The 20,624-nt window shown below is 29.3% G+C and overlaps 1 protein-coding gene across 1 annotated transcript in view; it reads left to right on the forward strand.

Moving 5' to 3' along the window:
* Positions 1-20,624, forward strand: part of LOC145670651 (dynein axonemal heavy chain 1-like) — a gene marked incomplete at its 3' end in the record, with an annotated part of 1,762,390 nt that overhangs the window by 1,673,653 nt on the left and 68,113 nt on the right.

Below are 20,624 nucleotides of genomic sequence, written 5' to 3' on the forward strand. Positions count from 1 at the left end.
TTGTGTTTTACTATGTTCCATCCAATTTAGGATAGTATGCTTTCGGGATATAGAAAACTGAATTTCAGCCATCTCTCTCTTTTGGTTTCTGAGATAAGTAGGAGAATTATTTGTTTTTTATTGATTTTCTATTGAAATTAATGTTAATATTTCGTGCTTTTGTGTTTTACTATGTTCCATCCATTTTAGGGTAAACTGCTTTCGGTATGTAGAAAAGCATAGTCTCTTCTACATTGAAGCTGAATTTCAGCCATCTCCCTCTTTTAGTTTCTAAGATAAGTTGAGGAATTATTTGTTTTTTTTTATTGATTTTCTATTGAAATTAATGTTAATATTTCGTGCTTTTGTGTTTTACTATGTTCCATCCAATTTAGGATAGTATGCTTTCGGGATATAGAAAACTGAATTTCAGCCATCTCTCTCTTTTGGTTTCTGAGATAAGTAGGAGAATTATTTGTTTTTTATTGATTTTCTATTGAAATTAATGTTAATATTTCGTGCTTTTGTGTTTTACTATGTTCCATCCATTTTAGGGTAAACTGCTTTCGGTATGTAGAAAAGCATAGTCTCTTCTACATTGAAGCTGAATTTCAGCCATCTCCCTCTTTTAGTTTCTAAGATAAGTTGAGGAATTATTTGTTTTTTTTTATTGATTTTCTATTGAAATTAATGTTAATATTTCGTGCTTTTGTGTTTTACTATGTTCCATCCATTTTAGGGTAAACTGCTTTCGGTATGTAGAAAAGCATAGTCTCTTCTACATTGAAGCTGAATTTCAGCCATCTCCCTCTTTTAGTTTCTAAGATAAGTTGAGGAATTATTTGTTTTTTTTTATTGATTTTCTATTGAAATTAATGTTAATATTTCGTGCTTTTGTGTTTTACTATGTTCCATCCAATTTAGGATAGTATGCTTTCGGGATATAGAAAACTGAATTTCAGCCATCTCTCTCTTTTGGTTTCTGAGATAAGTAGGAGAATTATTTGTTTTTTATTGATTTTCTATTGAAATTAATGTTAATATTTCGTGCTTTTGTGTTTTACTATGTTCCATCCATTTTAGGGTAAACTGCTTTCGGTATGTAGAAAAGCATAGTCTCTTCTACATTGAAGCTGAATTTCAGCCATCTCCCTCTTTTAGTTTCTAAGATAAGTTGAGGAATTATTTGTTTTTTTTTATTGATTTTCTATTGAAATTAATGTTAATATTTCGTGCTTTTGTGTTTTACTATGTTCCATCCAATTTAGGATAGTATGCTTTCGGGATATAGAAAACTGAATTTCAGCCATCTCTCTCTTTTGGTTTCTGAGATAAGTAGGAGAATTATTTGTTTTTTATTGATTTTCTATTGAAATTAATGTTAATATTTCGTGCTTTTGTGTTTTACTATGTTCCATCCATTTTAGGGTAAACTGCTTTCGGTATGTAGAAAAGCATAGTCTCTTCTACATTGAAGCTGAATTTCAGCCATCTCCCTCTTTTAGTTTCTAAGATAAGTTGAGGAATTATTTGTTTTTTTTATTGATTTTCTATTGAAATTAATGTTAATATTTCGTGCTTTTGTGTTTTACTATGTTCCATCCAATTTAGGATAGTATGCTTTCGGGATATAGAAAACTGAATTTCAGCCATCTCTCTCTTTTGGTTTCTGAGATAAGTAGGAGAATTATTTGTTTTTTATTGATTTTCTATTGAAATTAATGTTAATATTTCGTGCTTTTGTGTTTTACTATGTTCCATCCATTTTAGGGTAAACTGCTTTCGGTATGTAGAAAAGCATAGTCTCTTCTACATTGAAGCTGAATTTCAGCCATCTCCCTCTTTTAGTTTCTAAGATAAGTTGAGGAATTATTTGTTTTTTTTTATTGATTTTCTATTGAAATTAATGTTAATATTTCGTGCTTTTGTGTTTTACTATGTTCCATCCATTTTAGGATAGTATGCTTTCGGGATATAGAAAACTGAATTTCAGCCATCTCTCTCTTTTGGTTTCTGAGATAAGTAGGAGAATTATTTGTTTTTTATTGATTTTCTATTGAAATTAATGTTAATATTTCGTGCTTTTGTGTTTTACTATGTTCCATCCATTTTAGGGTAAACTGCTTTCGGTATGTAGAAAAGCATAGTCTCTTCTACATTGAAGCTGAATTTCAGCCATCTCCCTCTTTTAGTTTCTAAGATAAGTTGAGGAATTATTTGTTTTTTTTTATTGATTTTCTATTGAAATTAATGTTAATATTTCGTGCTTTTGTGTTTTACTATGTTCCATCCAATTTAGGATAGTATGCTTTCGGGATATAGAAAACTGAATTTCAGCCATCTCTCTCTTTTGGTTTCTGAGATAAGTAGGAGAATTATTTGTTTTTTATTGATTTTCTATTGAAATTAATGTTAATATTTCGTGCTTTTGTGTTTTACTATGTTCCATCCAATTTAGGATAGTATGCTTTCGGGATATAGAAAACTGAATTTCAGCCATCTCTCTCTTTTGGTTTCTGAGATAAGTAGGAGAATTATTTGTTTTTTATTGATTTTCTATTGAAATTAATGTTAATATTTCGTGCTTTTGTGTTTTACTATGTTCCATCCATTTTAGGGTAAACTGCTTTCGGTATGTAGAAAAGCATAGTCTCTTCTACATTGAAGCTGAATTTCAGCCATCTCCCTCTTTTAGTTTCTAAGATAAGTTGAGGAATTATTTGTTTTTTTTTATTGATTTTCTATTGAAATTAATGTTAATATTTCGTGCTTTTGTGTTTTACTATGTTCCATCCAATTTAGGATAGTATGCTTTCGGGATATAGAAAACTGAATTTCAGCCATCTCTCTCTTTTGGTTTCTGAGATAAGTAGGAGAATTATTTGTTTTTTATTGATTTTCTATTGAAATTAATGTTAATATTTCGTGCTTTTGTGTTTTACTATGTTCCATCCATTTTAGGGTAAACTGCTTTCGGTATGTAGAAAAGCATAGTCTCTTCTACATTGAAGCTGAATTTCAGCCATCTCCCTCTTTTAGTTTCTAAGATAAGTTGAGGAATTATTTGTTTTTTTTATTGATTTTCTATTGAAATTAATGTTAATATTTCGTGCTTTTGTGTTTTACTATGTTCCATCCATTTTAGGATAGTATGCTTTCGGGATATAGAAAACTGAATTTCAGCCATCTCTCTCTTTTGGTTTCTGAGATAAGTAGGAGAATTATTTGTTTTTTATTGATTTTCTATTGAAATTAATGTTAATATTTCGTGCTTTTGTGTTTTACTATGTTCCATCCATTTTAGGATAGTATGCTTTCGGGATATAGAAAACTGAATTTCAGCCATCTCTCTCTTTTGGTTTCTGAGATAAGTAGGAGAATTATTTGTTTTTTATTGATTTTCTATTGAAATTAATGTTAATATTTCGTGCTTTTGTGTTTTACTATGTTCCATCCATTTTAGGGTAAACTGCTTTCGGTATGTAGAAAAGCATAGTCTCTTCTACATTGAAGCTGAATTTCAGCCATCTCCCTCTTTTGGTTTCTGAGATAAATGGAGGAATTATTTGTTTTTTATTGATTTTCTATTCAAATTAATGTTAATATTTCGTGCTTTTGTGTTTTACTATATTCCATCCATTTTAGGATAGTATGCTTTCGGAATATAGAAAACTGAATTTCAGCCATCTCTCTCTTTTGGTTTCTGAGATAAGTAGGAGAATTATTTGTTTTTTATTGATTTTCTATTGAAATTAATGTTAATATTTCGTGCTTTTGTGTTTTACTATGTTCCATCCATTTTAGGATAGTATGCTTTCGGGATATAGAAAACTGAATTTCAGCCATCTCTCTCTTTTGGTTTCTGAGATAAGTAGGAGAATTATTTGTTTTTATTGATTTTCTATTGAAATTAATGTTAATATTTCGTGCTTTTGTGTTTTACTATGTTCCATCCATTTTAGGATAGTATGCTTTCGGGATATAGAAAACTGAATTTCAGCCATCTCTCTCTTTTGGTTTCAGAGATAAGTAGGAGAATTATTTGTTTTTTATTGATTTTCTATTGAAATTAATGTTAATATTTCGTGCTTTTGTGTTTTACTATGTTCCATCCATTTTAGGGTAAACTGCTTTCGGTATGTAGAAAAGCATAGTCTCTTCTACATTGAAGCTGAATTTCAGCCATCTCCCTCTTTTAGTTTCTAAGATAAGTTGAGGAATTATTTGTTTTTTTTATTGATTTTCTATTGAAATTAATGTTAATATTTCGTGCTTTTGTGTTTTACTATGTTCCATCCATTTTAGGGTAAACTGCTTTCGGTATGTAGAAAAGCATAGTCTCTTCTACATTGAAGCTGAATTTCAGCCATCTCCCTCTTTTAGTTTCTAAGATAAGTTGAGGAATTATTTGTTTTTTTTTATTGATTTTCTATTGAAATTAATGTTAATATTTCGTGCTTTTGTGTTTTACTATGTTCCATCCATTTTAGGATAGTATGCTTTCGGGATATAGAAAACTGAACTTCAGCCATCTCTCTCTTTTGGTTTCTGAGATAAGTAGGAGAATTATTTGTTTTTTATTGATTTTCTATTGAAATTAATGTTAATATTTCGTGCTTTTGTGTTTTACTATGTTCCATCCATTTTAGGGTAAACTGCTTTCGGTATGTAGAAAAGCATAGTCTCTTCTACATTGAAGCTGAATTTCAGCCATCTCCCTCTTTTAGTTTCTAAGATAAGTTGAGGAATTATTTGTTTTTTTTTTATTGATTTTCTATTGAAATTAATGTTAATATTTCGTGCTTTTGTGTTTTACTATGTTCCATCCAATTTAGGATAGTATGCTTTCGGGATATAGAAAACTGAATTTCAGCCATCTCTCTCTTTTGGTTTCTGAGATAAGTAGGAGAATTATTTGTTTTTTATTGATTTTCTATTGAAATTAATGTTAATATTTCGTGCTTTTGTGTTTTACTATGTTCCATCCATTTTAGGGTAAACTGCTTTCGGTATGTAGAAAAGCATAGTCTCTTCTACATTGAAGCTGAATTTCAGCCATCTCCCTCTTTTAGTTTCTAAGATAAGTTGAGGAATTATTTGTTTTTTTTTATTGATTTTCTATTGAAATTAATGTTAATATTTCGTGCTTTTGTGTTTTACTATGTTCCATCCAATTTAGGATAGTATGCTTTCGGGATATAGAAAACTGAATTTCAGCCATCTCTCTCTTTTGGTTTCTGAGATAAGTAGGAGAATTATTTGTTTTTTATTGATTTTCTATTGAAATTAATGTTAATATTTCGTGCTTTTGTGTTTTACTATGTTCCATCCATTTTAGGGTAAACTGCTTTCGGTATGTAGAAAAGCATAGTCTCTTCTACATTGAAGCTGAATTTCAGCCATCTCCCTCTTTTAGTTTCTAAGATAAGTTGAGGAATTATTTGTTTTTTTTTATTGATTTTCTATTGAAATTAATGTTAATATTTCGTGCTTTTGTGTTTTACTATGTTCCATCCATTTTAGGATAGTATGCTTTCGGGATATAGAAAACTGAATTTCAGCCATCTCTCTCTTTTGGTTTCTGAGATAAGTAGGAGAATTATTTGTTTTTTATTGATTTTCTATTGAAATTAATGTTAATATTTCGTGCTTTTGTGTTTTACTATGTTCCATCCATTTTAGGGTAAACTGCTTTCGGTATGTAGAAAAGCATAGTCTCTTCTACATTGAAGCTGAATTTCAGCCATCTCCCTCTTTTAGTTTCTAAGATAAGTTGAGGAATTATTTGTTTTTTTTTTATTGATTTTCTATTGAAATTAATGTTAATATTTCGTGCTTTTGTGTTTTACTATGTTCCATCCAATTTAGGATAGTATGCTTTCGGGATATAGAAAACTGAATTTCAGCCATCTCTCTCTTTTGGTTTCTGAGATAAGTAGGAGAATTATTTGTTTTTTATTGATTTTCTATTGAAATTAATGTTAATATTTCGTGCTTTTGTGTTTTACTATGTTCCATCCATTTTAGGGTAAACTGCTTTCGGTATGTAGAAAAGCATAGTCTCTTCTACATTGAAGCTGAATTTCAGCCATCTCCCTCTTTTAGTTTCTAAGATAAGTTGAGGAATTATTTGTTTTTTTTTATTGATTTTCTATTGAAATTAATGTTAATATTTCGTGCTTTTGTGTTTTACTATGTTCCATCCAATTTAGGATAGTATGCTTTCGGGATATAGAAAACTGAATTTCAGCCATCTCTCTCTTTTGGTTTCTGAGATAAGTAGAAGAATTATTTGTTTTTTATTGATTTTCTATTGAAATTAATGTTAATATTTCGTGCTTTTGTGTTTTACTATGTTCCATCCATTTTAGGGTAAACTGCTTTCGGTATGTAGAAAAGCATAGTCTCTTCTACATTGAAGCTGAATTTCAGCCATCTCCCTCTTTTAGTTTCTAAGATAAGTTGAGGAATTATTTGTTTTTTTTTATTGATTTTCTATTGAAATTAATGTTAATATTTCGTGCTTTTGTGTTTTACTATGTTCCATCCATTTTAGGATAGTATGCTTTCGGGATATAGAAAACTGAATTTCAGCCATCTCTCTCTTTTGGTTTCTGAGATAAGTAGGAGAATTATTTGTTTTTTATTGATTTTCTATTGAAATTAATGTTAATATTTCGTGCTTTTGTGTTTTACTATGTTCCATCCATTTTAGGGTAAACTGCTTTCGGTATGTAGAAAAGCATAGTCTCTTCTACATTGAAGCTGAATTTCAGCCATCTCCCTCTTTTAGTTTCTAAGATAAGTTGAGGAATTATTTGTTTTTTTTATTGATTTTCTATTGAAATTAATGTTAATATTTCGTGCTTTTGTGTTTTACTATGTTCCATCCATTTTAGGATAGTATGCTTTCGGGATATAGAAAACTGAATTTCAGCCATCTCTCTCTTTTGGTTTCTGAGATAAGTAGGAGAATTATTTGTTTTTTATTGATTTTCTATTGAAATTAATGTTAATATTTCGTGCTTTTGTGTTTTACTATGTTCCATCCATTTTAGGGTAAACTGCTTTCGGTATGTAGAAAAGCATAGTCTCTTCTACATTGAAGCTGAATTTCAGCCATCTCCCTCTTTTAGTTTCTAAGATAAGTTGAGGAATTATTTGTTTTTTTTTTATTGATTTTCTATTGAAATTAATGTTAATATTTCGTGCTTTTGTGTTTTACTATGTTCCATCCATTTTAGGGTAAACTGCTTTCGGTATGTAGAAAAGCATAGTCTCTTCTACATTGAAGCTGAATTTCAGCCATCTCCCTCTTTTAGTTTCTAAGATAAGTTGAGGAATTATTTGTTTTTTTTTATTGATTTTCTATTGAAATTAATGTTAATATTTCGTGCTTTTGTGTTTTACTATGTTCCATCCAATTTAGGATAGTATGCTTTCGGGATATAGAAAACTGAATTTCAGCCATCTCTCTCTTTTGGTTTCTGAGATAAGTAGGAGAATTATTTGTTTTTTATTGATTTTCTATTGAAATTAATGTTAATATTTCGTGCTTTTGTGTTTTACTATGTTCCATCCATTTTAGGGTAAACTGCTTTCGGTATGTAGAAAAGCATAGTCTCTTCTACATTGAAGCTGAATTTCAGCCATCTCCCTCTTTTAGTTTCTAAGATAAGTTGAGGAATTATTTGTTTTTTTTTATTGATTTTCTATTGAAATTAATGTTAATATTTCGTGCTTTTGTGTTTTACTATGTTCCATCCAATTTAGGATAGTATGCTTTCGGGATATAGAAAACTGAATTTCAGCCATCTCTCTCTTTTGGTTTCTGAGATAAGTAGGAGAATTATTTGTTTTTTATTGATTTTCTATTGAAATTAATGTTAATATTTCGTGCTTTTGTGTTTTACTATGTTCCATCCATTTTAGGGTAAACTGCTTTCGGTATGTAGAAAAGCATAGTCTCTTCTACATTGAAGCTGAATTTCAGCCATCTCCCTCTTTTAGTTTCTAAGATAAGTTGAGGAATTATTTGTTTTTTTTTATTGATTTTCTATTGAAATTAATGTTAATATTTCGTGCTTTTGTGTTTTACTATGTTCCATCCAATTTAGGATAGTATGCTTTCGGGATATAGAAAACTGAATTTCAGCCATCTCTCTCTTTTGGTTTCTGAGATAAGTAGGAGAATTATTTGTTTTTTATTGATTTTCTATTGAAATTAATGTTAATATTTCGTGCTTTTGTGTTTTACTATGTTCCATCCATTTTAGGGTAAACTGCTTTCGGTATGTAGAAAAGCATAGTCTCTTCTACATTGAAGCTGAATTTCAGCCATCTCCCTCTTTTAGTTTCTAAGATAAGTTGAGGAATTATTTGTTTTTTTTTATTGATTTTCTATTGAAATTAATGTTAATATTTCGTGCTTTTGTGTTTTACTATGTTCCATCCATTTTAGGATAGTATGCTTTCGGGATATAGAAAACTGAATTTCAGCCATCTCTCTCTTTTGGTTTCTGAGATAAGTAGGAGAATTATTTGTTTTTTATTGATTTTCTATTGAAATTAATGTTAATATTTCGTGCTTTTGTGTTTTACTATGTTCCATCCATTTTAGGGTAAACTGCTTTCGGTATGTAGAAAAGCATAGTCTCTTCTACATTGAAGCTGAATTTCAGCCATCTCCCTCTTTTAGTTTCTAAGATAAGTTGAGGAATTATTTGTTTTTTTTTATTGATTTTCTATTGAAATTAATGTTAATATTTCGTGCTTTTGTGTTTTACTATGTTCCATCCAATTTAGGATAGTATGCTTTCGGGATATAGAAAACTGAATTTCAGCCATCTCTCTCTTTTGGTTTCTGAGATAAGTAGGAGAATTATTTGTTTTTTATTGATTTTCTATTGAAATTAATGTTAATATTTCGTGCTTTTGTGTTTTACTATGTTCCATCCATTTTAGGGTAAACTGCTTTCGGTATGTAGAAAAGCATAGTCTCTTCTACATTGAAGCTGAATTTCAGCCATCTCCCTCTTTTAGTTTCTAAGATAAGTTGAGGAATTATTTGTTTTTTTTTATTGATTTTCTATTGAAATTAATGTTAATATTTCGTGCTTTTGTGTTTTACTATGTTCCATCCAATTTAGGATAGTATGCTTTCGGGATATAGAAAACTGAATTTCAGCCATCTCTCTCTTTTGGTTTCTGAGATAAGTAGAAGAATTATTTGTTTTTTATTGATTTTCTATTGAAATTAATGTTAATATTTCGTGCTTTTGTGTTTTACTATGTTCCATCCATTTTAGGGTAAACTGCTTTCGGTATGTAGAAAAGCATAGTCTCTTCTACATTGAAGCTGAATTTCAGCCATCTCCCTCTTTTAGTTTCTAAGATAAGTTGAGGAATTATTTGTTTTTTTTTATTGATTTTCTATTGAAATTAATGTTAATATTTCGTGCTTTTGTGTTTTACTATGTTCCATCCATTTTAGGATAGTATGCTTTCGGGATATAGAAAACTGAATTTCAGCCATCTCTCTCTTTTGGTTTCTGAGATAAGTAGGAGAATTATTTGTTTTTTATTGATTTTCTATTGAAATTAATGTTAATATTTCGTGCTTTTGTGTTTTACTATGTTCCATCCATTTTAGGATAGTATGCTTTCGGGATATAGAAAACTGAATTTCAGCCATCTCTCTCTTTTGGTTTCTGAGATAAGTAGGAGAATTATTTGTTTTTTATTGATTTTCTATTGAAATTAATGTTAATATTTCGTGCTTTTGTGTTTTACTATGTTCCATCCATTTTAGGGTAAACTGCTTTCGGTATGTAGAAAAGCATAGTCTCTTCTACATTGAAGCTGAATTTCAGCCATCTCCCTCTTTTGGTTTCTGAGATAAATGGAGGAATTATTTGTTTTTTATTGATTTTCTATTGAAATTAATGTTAATATTTCGTGCTTTTGTGTTTTACTATATTCCATCCATTTTAGGATAGTATGCTTTCGGAATATAGAAAACTGAATTTCAGCCATCTCTCTCTTTTGGTTTCTGAGATAAGTAGGAGAATTATTTGTTTTTTATTGATTTTCTATTGAAATTAATGTTAATATTTCGTGCTTTTGTGTTTTACTATGTTCCATCCATTTTAGGATAGTATGCTTTCGGGATATAGAAAACTGAATTTCAGCCATCTCTCTCTTTTGGTTTCTGAGATAAGTAGGAGAATTATTTGTTTTTTATTGATTTTCTATTGAAATTAATGTTAATATTTCGTGCTTTTGTGTTTTACTATGTTCCATCCATTTTAGGGTAAACTGCTTTCGGTATGTAGAAAAGCATAGTCTCTTCTACATTGAAGCTGAATTTCAGCCATCTCCCTCTTTTAGTTTCTAAGATAAGTTGAGGAATTATTTGTTTTTTTTTATTGATTTTCTATTGAAATTAATGTTAATATTTCGTGCTTTTGTGTTTTACTATATTCCATCCATTTTAGGATAGTATGCTTTCGGAATATAGAAAACTGAATTTCAGCCATCTCTCTCTTTTGGTTTCTGAGATAAGTAGGAGAATTATTTGTTTTTTATTGATTTTCTATTGAAATTAATGTTAATATTTCGTGCTTTTGTGTTTTACTATGTTCCATCCAATTTAGGATAGTATGCTTTCGGGATATAGAAAACTGAATTTCAGCCATCTCTCTCTTTTGGTTTCTGAGATAAGTAGGAGAATTATTTGTTTTTTATTGATTTTCTATTGAAATTAATGTTAATATTTCGTGCTTTTGTGTTTTACTATGTTCCATCCATTTTAGGGTAAACTGCTTTCGGTATGTAGAAAAGCATAGTCTCTTCTACATTGAAGCTGAATTTCAGCCATCTCCCTCTTTTAGTTTCTAAGATAAGTTGAGGAATTATTTGTTTTTTTTTATTGATTTTCTATTGAAATTAATGTTAATATTTCGTGCTTTTGTGTTTTACTATGTTCCATCCAATTTAGGATAGTATGCTTTCGGGATATAGAAAACTGAATTTCAGCCATCTCTCTCTTTTGGTTTCTGAGATAAGTAGGAGAATTATTTGTTTTTTATTGATTTTCTATTGAAATTAATGTTAATATTTCGTGCTTTTGTGTTTTACTATGTTCCATCCATTTTAGGGTAAACTGCTTTCGGTATGTAGAAAAGCATAGTCTCTTCTACATTGAAGCTGAATTTCAGCCATCTCCCTCTTTTAGTTTCTAAGATAAGTTGAGGAATTATTTGTTTTTTTTTATTGATTTTCTATTGAAATTAATGTTAATATTTCGTGCTTTTGTGTTTTACTATGTTCCATCCATTTTAGGGTAAACTGCTTTCGGTATGTAGAAAAGCATAGTCTCTTCTACATTGAAGCTGAATTTCAGCCATCTCCCTCTTTTAGTTTCTAAGATAAGTTGAGGAATTATTTGTTTTTTTTTTATTGATTTTCTATTGAAATTAATGTTAATATTTCGTGCTTTTGTGTTTTACTATGTTCCATCCAATTTAGGATAGTATGCTTTCGGGATATAGAAAACTGAATTTCAGCCATCTCTCTCTTTTGGTTTCTGAGATAAGTAGGAGAATTATTTGTTTTTTATTGATTTTCTATTGAAATTAATGTTAATATTTCGTGCTTTTGTGTTTTACTATGTTCCATCCATTTTAGGGTAAACTGCTTTCGGTATGTAGAAAAGCATAGTCTCTTCTACATTTAAGCTGAATTTCAGCCATCTCCCTCTTTTAGTTTCTAAGATAAGTTGAGGAATTATTTGTTTTTTTTTTATTGATTTTCTATTGAAATTAATGTTAATATTTCGTGCTTTTGTGTTTTACTATGTTCCATCCAATTTAGGATAGTATGCTTTCGGGATATAGAAAACTGAATTTCAGCCATCTCTCTCTTTTGGTTTCTGAGATAAGTAGGAGAATTATTTGTTTTTTATTGATTTTCTATTGAAATTAATGTTAATATTTCGTGCTTTTGTGTTTTACTATGTTCCATCCATTTTAGGGTAAACTGCTTTGGGTATGTAGAAAAGCATAGTCTCTTCTACATTGAAGCTGAATTTCAGCCATCTCCCTCTTTTAGTTTCTAAGATAAGTTGAGGAATTATTTGTTTTTTTTTTTATTGATTTTCTATTGAAATTAATGTTAATATTTCGTGCTTTTGTGTTTTACTATGTTCCATCCATTTTAGGATAGTATGCTTTCGGGATATAGAAAACTGAATTTCAGCCATCTCTCTCTTTTGGTTTCTGAGATAAGTAGGAGAATTATTTGTTTTTTATTGATTTTCTATTGAAATTAATGTTAATATTTCGTGCTTTTGTGTTTTACTATGTTCCATCCATTTTAGGATAGTATGCTTTCGGGATATAGAAAACTGAATTTCAGCCATCTCTCTCTTTTGGTTTCTGAGATAAGTAGGAGAATTATTTGTTTTTTATTGATTTTCTATTGAAATTAATGTTAATATTTCGTGCTTTTGTGTTTTACTATGTTCCATCCATTTTAGGGTAAACTGCTTTCGGTATGTAGAAAAGCATAGTCTCTTCTACATTGAAGCTGAATTTCAGCCATCTCCCTCTTTTGGTTTCTGAGATAAATGGAGGAATTATTTGTTTTTTATTGATTTTCTATTGAAATTAATGTTAATATTTCGTGCTTTTGTGTTTTACTATATTCCATCCATTTTAGGATAGTATGCTTTCGGAATATAGAAAACTGAATTTCAGCCATCTCTCTCTTTTGGTTTCTGAGATAAGTAGGAGAATTATTTGTTTTTTATTGATTTTCTATTGAAATTAATGTTAATATTTCGTGCTTTTGTGTTTTACTATGTTCCATCCATTTTAGGATAGTATGCTTTCGGGATATAGAAAACTGAATTTCAGCCATCTCTCTCTTTTGGTTTCTGAGATAAGTAGGAGAATTATTTGTTTTTATTGATTTTCTATTGAAATTAATGTTAATATTTCGTGCTTTTGTGTTTTACTATGTTCCATCCATTTTAGGGTAAACTGCTTTCGGTATGTAGAAAAGCATAGTCTCTTCTACATTGAAGCTGAATTTCAGCCATCTCCCTCTTTTAGTTTCTAAGATAAGTTGAGGAATTATTTGTTTTTTTTATTGATTTTCTATTGAAATTAATGTTAATATTTCGTGCTTTTGTGTTTTACTATATTCCATCCATTTTAGGATAGTATGCTTTCGGAATATAGAAAACTGAATTTCAGCCATCTCTCTCTTTTGGTTTCTGAGATAAGTAGGAGAATTATTTGTTTTTTATTGATTTTCTATTGAAATTAATGTTAATATTTCGTGCTTTTGTGTTTTACTATGTTCCATCCAATTTAGGATAGTATGCTTTCGGGATATAGAAAACTGAATTTCAGCCATCTCTCTCTTTTGGTTTCTGAGATAAGTAGGAGAATTATTTGTTTTTTATTGATTTTCTATTGAAATTAATGTTAATATTTCGTGCTTTTGTGTTTTACTATGTTCCATCCATTTTAGGGTAAACTGCTTTCGGTATGTAGAAAAGCATAGTCTCTTCTACATTGAAGCTGAATTTCAGCCATCTCCCTCTTTTAGTTTCTAAGATAAGTTGAGGAATTATTTGTTTTTTTTTATTGATTTTCTATTGAAATTAATGTTAATATTTCGTGCTTTTGTGTTTTACTATGTTCCATCCAATTTAGGATAGTATGCTTTCGGGATATAGAAAACTGAATTTCAGCCATCTCTCTCTTTTGGTTTCTGAGATAAGTAGGAGAATTATTTGTTTTTTATTGATTTTCTATTGAAATTAATGTTAATATTTCGTGCTTTTGTGTTTTACTATGTTCCATCCATTTTAGGGTAAACTGCTTTCGGTATGTAGAAAAGCATAGTCTCTTCTACATTGAAGCTGAATTTCAGCCATCTCCCTCTTTTAGTTTCTAAGATAAGTTGAGGAATTATTTGTTTTTTTTTATTGATTTTCTATTGAAATTAATGTTAATATTTCGTGCTTTTGTGTTTTACTATGTTCCATCCATTTTAGGGTAAACTGCTTTCGGTATGTAGAAAAGCATAGTCTCTTCTACATTGAAGCTGAATTTCAGCCATCTCCCTCTTTTAGTTTCTAAGATAAGTTGAGGAATTATTTGTTTTTTTTTATTGATTTTCTATTGAAATTAATGTTAATATTTCGTGCTTTTGTGTTTTACTATGTTCCATCCAATTTAGGATAGTATGCTTTCGGGATATAGAAAACTGAATTTCAGCCATCTCTCTCTTTTGGTTTCTGAGATAAGTAGGAGAATTATTTGTTTTTTATTGATTTTCTATTGAAATTAATGTTAATATTTCGTGCTTTTGTGTTTTACTATGTTCCATCCATTTTAGGGTAAACTGCTTTCGGTATGTAGAAAAGCATAGTCTCTTCTACATTTAAGCTGAATTTCAGCCATCTCCCTCTTTTAGTTTCTAAGATAAGTTGAGGAATTATTTGTTTTTTTTTTATTGATTTTCTATTGAAATTAATGATAATATTTCGTGCTTTTGTGTTTTACTATGTTCCATCCAATTTAGGATAGTATGCTTTCGGGATATAGAAAACTGAATTTCAGCCATCTCTCTCTTTTGGTTTCTGAGATAAGTAGGAGAATTATTTGTTTTTTATTGATTTTCTATTGAAATTAATGTTAATATTTCGTGCTTTTGTGTTTTACTATGTTCCATCCATTTTAGGGTAAACTGCTTTCGGTATGTAGAAAAGCATAGTCTCTTCTACATTGAAGCTGAATTTCAGCCATCTCCCTCTTTTAGTTTCTAAGATAAGTTGAGGAATTATTTGTTTTTTTTTATTGATTTTCTATTGAAATTAATGTTAATATTTCGTGCTTTTGTGTTTTACTATGTTCCATCCAATTTAGGATAGTATGCTTTCGGGATATAGAAAACTGAATTTCAGCCATCTCTCTCTTTTGGTTTCTGAGATAAGTAGGAGAATTATTTGTTTTTTATTGATTTTCTATTGAAATTAATGTTAATATTTCGTGCTTTTGTGTTTTACTATGTTCCATCCATTTTAGGGTAAACTGCTTTCGGTATGTAGAAAAGCATAGTCTCTTCTACATTGAAGCTGAATTTCAGCCATCTCCCTCTTTTAGTTTCTAAGATAAGTTGAGGAATTATTTGTTTTTTTTTATTGATTTTCTATTGAAATTAATGTTAATATTTCGTGCTTTTGTGTTTTACTATGTTCCATCCATTTTAGGATAGTATGCTTTCGGGATATAGAAAACTGAATTTCAGCCATCTCTCTCTTTTGGTTTCTGAGATAAGTAGGAGAATTATTTGTTTTTTATTGATTTTCTATTGAAATTAATGTTAATATTTCGTGCTTTTGTGTTTTACTATGTTCCATCCATTTTAGGGTAAACTGCTTTCGGTATGTAGAAAAGCATAGTCTCTTCTACATTGAAGCTGAATTTCAGCCATCTCCCTCTTTTAGTTTCTAAGATAAGTTGAGGAATTATTTGTTTTTTTTTATTGATTTTCTATTGAAATTAATGTTAATATTTCGTGCTTTTGTGTTTTACTATGTTCCATCCATTTTAGGGTAAACTGCTTTCGGTATGTAGAAAAGCATAGTCTCTTCTACATTGAAGCTGAATTTCAGCCATCTCCCTCTTTTAGTTTCTAAGATAAGTTGAGGAATTATTTGTTTTTTTTTATTGATTTTCTATTGAAATTAATGTTAATATTTCGTGCTTTTGTGTTTTACTATGTTCCATCCATTTTAGGATAGTATGCTTTCGGGATATAGAAAACTGAACTTCAGCCATCTCTCTCTTTTGGTTTCTGAGATAAGTAGGAGAATTATTTGTTTTTTATTGATTTTCTATTGAAATTAATGTTAATATTTCGTGCTTTTGTGTTTTACTATGTTCCATCCATTTTAGGGTAAACTGCTTTCGGTATGTAGAAAAGCATAGTCTCTTCTACATTGAAGCTGAATTTCAGCCATCTCCCTCTTTTAGTTTCTAAGTTAAGTTGAGGAATTATTTGTTTTTTTTTATTGATTTTCTATTGAAATTAATGTTAATATTTCGTGCTTTTGTGTTTTACTATGTTCCATCCAATTTAGGATAGTATGCTTTCGGGATATAGAAAACTGAATTTCAGCCATCTCTCTCTTTTGGTTTCTGAGATAAGTAGGAGAATTATTTGTTTTTTATTGATTTTCTATTGAAATTAATGTTAATATTTCGTGCTTTTGTGTTTTACTATGTTCCATCCATTTTAGGGTAAACTGCTTTCGGTATGTAGAAAAGCATAGTCTCTTCTACATTGAAGCTGAATTTCAGCCATCTCCCTCTTTTAGTTTCTAAGATAAGTTGAGGAATTATTTGTTTTTTTTTATTGATTTTCTATTGAAATTAATGTTAATATTTCGTGCTTTTGTGTTTTACTATGTTCCATCCAATTTAGGATAGTATGCTTTCGGGATATAGAAAACTGAATTTCAGCCATCTCTCTCTTTTGGTTTCTGAGATAAGTAGGAGAATTATTTGTTTTTTATTGATTTTCTATTGAAATTAATGTTAATATTTCGTGCTTTTGTGTTTTACTATGTTCCATCCATTTTACGGTAAACTGCTTTCGGTATGTAGAAAAGCATAGTCTCTTCTACATTGAAGCTGAATTTCAGCCATCTCCCTCTTTTAGTTTCTAAGATAAGTTGAGGAATTATTTGTTTTTTTTTATTGATTTTCTATTGAAATTAATGTTAATATTTCGTGCTTTTGTGTTTTACTATGTTCCATCCAATTTAGGATAGTATGCTTTCGGGATATAGAAAACTGAATTTCAGCCATCTCTCTCTTTTGGTTTCTGAGATAAGTAGGAGAATTATTTGTTTTTTATTGATTTTCTATTGAAATTAATGTTAATATTTCGTGCTTTTGTGTTTTACTATGTTCCATCCATTTTAGGGTAAACTGCTTTCGGTATGTAGAAAAGCATAGTCTCTTCTACATTGAAGCTGAATTTCAGCCATCTCCCTCTTTTAGTTTCTAAGATAAGTTGAGGAATTATTTGTTTTTTTTTTTATTGATTTTCTATTGAAATTAATGTTAATATTTCGTGCTTTTGTGTTTTACTATGTTCCATCCATTTTAGGATAGTATGCTTTCGGGATATAGAAAACTGAATTTCAGCCATCTCTCTCTTTTGGTTTCTGAGATAAGTAGGAGAATTATTTGTTTTTTATTGATTTTCTATTGAAATTAATGTTAATATTTCGTGCTTTTGTGTTTTACTATGTTCCATCCATTTTAGGATAGTATGCTTTCGGGATATAGAAAACTGAATTTCAGCCATCTCTCTCTTTTGGTTTCTGAGATAAGTAGGAGAATTATTTGTTTTTTATTGATTTTCTATTGAAATTAATGTTAATATTTCGTGCTTTTGTGTTTTACTATGTTCCATCCATTTTAGGGTAAACTGCTTTCGGTATGTAGAAAAGCATAGTCTCTTCTACATTGAAGCTGAATTTCAGCCATCTCCCTCTTTTGGTTTCTGAGATAAATGGAGGAATTATTTGTTTTTTATTGATTTTCTATTGAAATTAATGTTAATATTTCGTGCTTTTGTGTTTTACTATATTCCATCCATTTTAGGATAGTATGCTTTCGGAATATAGAAAACTGAATTTCAGCCATCTCTCTCTTTTGGTTTCTGAGATAAGTAGGAGAATTATTTGTTTTTTATTGATTTTCTATTGAAATTAATGTTAATATTTCGTGCTTTTGTGTTTTACTATGTTCCATCCATTTTAGGATAGTATGCTTTCGGGATATAGAAAACTGAATTTCAGCCATCTCTCTCTTTTGGTTTCTGAGATAAGTAGGAGAATTATTTGTTTTTATTGATTTTCTATTGAAATTAATGTTAATATTTCGTGCTTTTGTGTTTTACTATGTTCCATCCATTTTAGGATAGTATGCTTTCGGGATATAGAAAACTGAATTTCAGCCATCTCTCTCTTTTGGTTTCTGAGATAAGTAGGAGAATTATTTGTTTTTTATTGATTTTCTATTGAAATTAATGTTAATATTTCGTGCTTTTGTGTTTTACTATGTTCCATCCATTTTAGGGTAAACTGCTTTCGGTATGTAGAAAAGCATAGTCTCTTCTACATTGAAGCTGAATTTCAGCCATCTCCCTCTTTTAGTTTCTAAGATAAGTTGAGGAATTATTTGTTTTTTTTATTGATTTTCTATTGAAATTAATGTTAATATTTCGTGCTTTTGTGTTTTACTATGTTCCATCCATTTTAGGATAGTATGCTTTCGGGATATAGAAAACTGAATTTCAGCCATCTCTCTCTTTTGGTTTCTGAGATAAGTAGGAGAATTATTTGTTTTTTATTGATTTTCTATTGAAATTAATGTTAATATTTCGTGCTTTTGTGTTTTACTATGTTCCATCCATTTTAGGGTAAACTGCTTTCGGTATGTAGAAAAGCATAGTCTCTTCTACATTGAAGCTGAATTTCAGCCATCTCCCTCTTTTAGTTTCTAAGATAAGTTGAGGAATTATTTGTTTTTTTTATTGATTTTCTATTGAAATTAATGTTAATATTTCGTGCTTTTGTGTTTTACTATGTTCCATCCATTTTAGGGTAAACTGCTTTCGGTATGTAGAAAAGCATAGTCTCTTCTACATTGAAGCTGAATTTCAGCCATCTCCCTCTTTTAGTTTCTAAGATAAGTTGAGGAATTATTTGTTTTTTTTTATTGATTTTCTATTGAAATTAATGTTAATATTTCGTGCTTTTGTGTTTTACTATGTTCCATCCAATTTAGGATAGTATGCTTTCGGGATATAGAAAACTGAATTTCAGCCATCTCTCTCTTTTGGTTTCTGAGATAAGTAGGAGAATTATTTGTTTTTTATTGATTTTCTATTGAAATTAATGTTAATATTTCGTGCTTTTGTGTTTTACTATGTTCCATCCATTTTAGGGTAAACTGCTTTCGGTATGTAGAAAAGCATAGTCTCTTCTACATTGAAGCTGAATTTCAGCCATCTCCCTCTTTTAGTTTCTAAGATAAGTTGAGGAATTATTTGTTTTTTTTATTGATTTTCTATTGAAATTAATGTTAATATTTCGTGCTTTTGTGTTTTACTATGTTCCATCCAATTTAGGATAGTATGCTTTCGGGATATAGAAAACTGAATTTCAGCCATCTCTCTCTTTTGGTTTCTGAGATAAGTAGGAGAATTATTTGTTTTTTATTGATTTTCTATTGAAATTAATGTTAATATTTCGTGCTTTTGTGTTTTACTATGTTCCATCCATTTTAGGGTAAACTGCTTTCGGTATGTAGAAAAGCATAGTCTCTTCTACATTGAAGCTGAATTTCAGCCATCTCCCTCTTTTAGTTTCTAAGATAAGTTGAGGAATTATTTGTTTTTTTTTTATTGATTTTCTATTGAAATTAATGTTAATATTTCGTGCTTTTGTGTTTTACTATGTTCCATCCATTTTAGGATAGTATGCTTCCGGGATATAGAAAACTGAATTTCAGCCATCTCTCTCTTTTGGTTTCTGAGATAAGTAGGAGAATTATTTGTTTTTTATTGATTTTCTATTGAAATTAATGTTAATATTTCGTGCTTTTGTGTTTTACTATGTTCCATCCATTTTAGGGTAAACTGCTTTCGGTATGTAGAAAAGCATAGTCTCTTCTACATTGAAGCTGAATTTCAGCCATCTCCCTCTTTTAGTTTCTAAGATAAGTTGAGGAATTATTTGTTTTTTTTTATTGATTTTCTATTGAAATTAATGTTAATATTTCGTGCTTTTGTGTTTTACTATGTTCCATCCAATTTAGGATAGTATGCTTTCGGGATATAGAAAACTGAATTTCAGCCATCTCTCTCTTTTGGTTTCTGAGATAAGTAGGAGAATTATTTGTTTTTTATTGATTTTCTATTGAAATTAATGTTAATATTTCGTGCTTTTGTGTTTTACTATGTTCCATCCATTTTAGGGTAAACTGCTTTCGGTATGTAGAAAAGCATAGTCTCTTCTACATTGAAGCTGAATTTCAGCCATCTCCCTCTTTTAGTTTCTAAGATAAGTTGAGGAATTATTTGTTTTTTTTTATTGATTTTCTATTGAAATTAATGTTAATATTTCGTGCTTTTGTGTTTTACTATGTTCCATCCAATTTAGGATAGTATGCTTTCGGGATATAGAAAACTGAATTTCAGCCATCTCTCTCTTTTGGTTTCTGAGATAAGTAGGAGAATTATTTGTTTTTTATTGATTTTCTATTGAAATTAATGTTAATATTTCGTGCTTTTGTGTTTTACTATGTTCCATCCATTTTAGGGTAAACTGCTTTCGGTATGTAGAAAAGCATAGTCTCTTCTACATTGAAGCTGAATTTCAGCCATCTCCCTCTTTTAGTTTCTAAGATAAGTTGAGGAATTATTTGTTTTTTTTTATTGATTTTCTATTGAAATTAATGTTAATATTTCGTGCTTTTGTGTTTTACTATGTTCCATCCAATTTAGGATAGTATGCTTTCGGGATATAGAAAACTGAATTTCAGCCATCT

The sequence above is a fragment of the Thermobia domestica genome, chromosome 14 (assembly GCF_964235325.1).
Source record: "Thermobia domestica chromosome 14, izTheDome1.hap1.1, whole genome shotgun sequence".
NCBI classification, from domain to species: Eukaryota; Metazoa; Arthropoda; class Insecta; order Zygentoma; family Lepismatidae; genus Thermobia; species Thermobia domestica.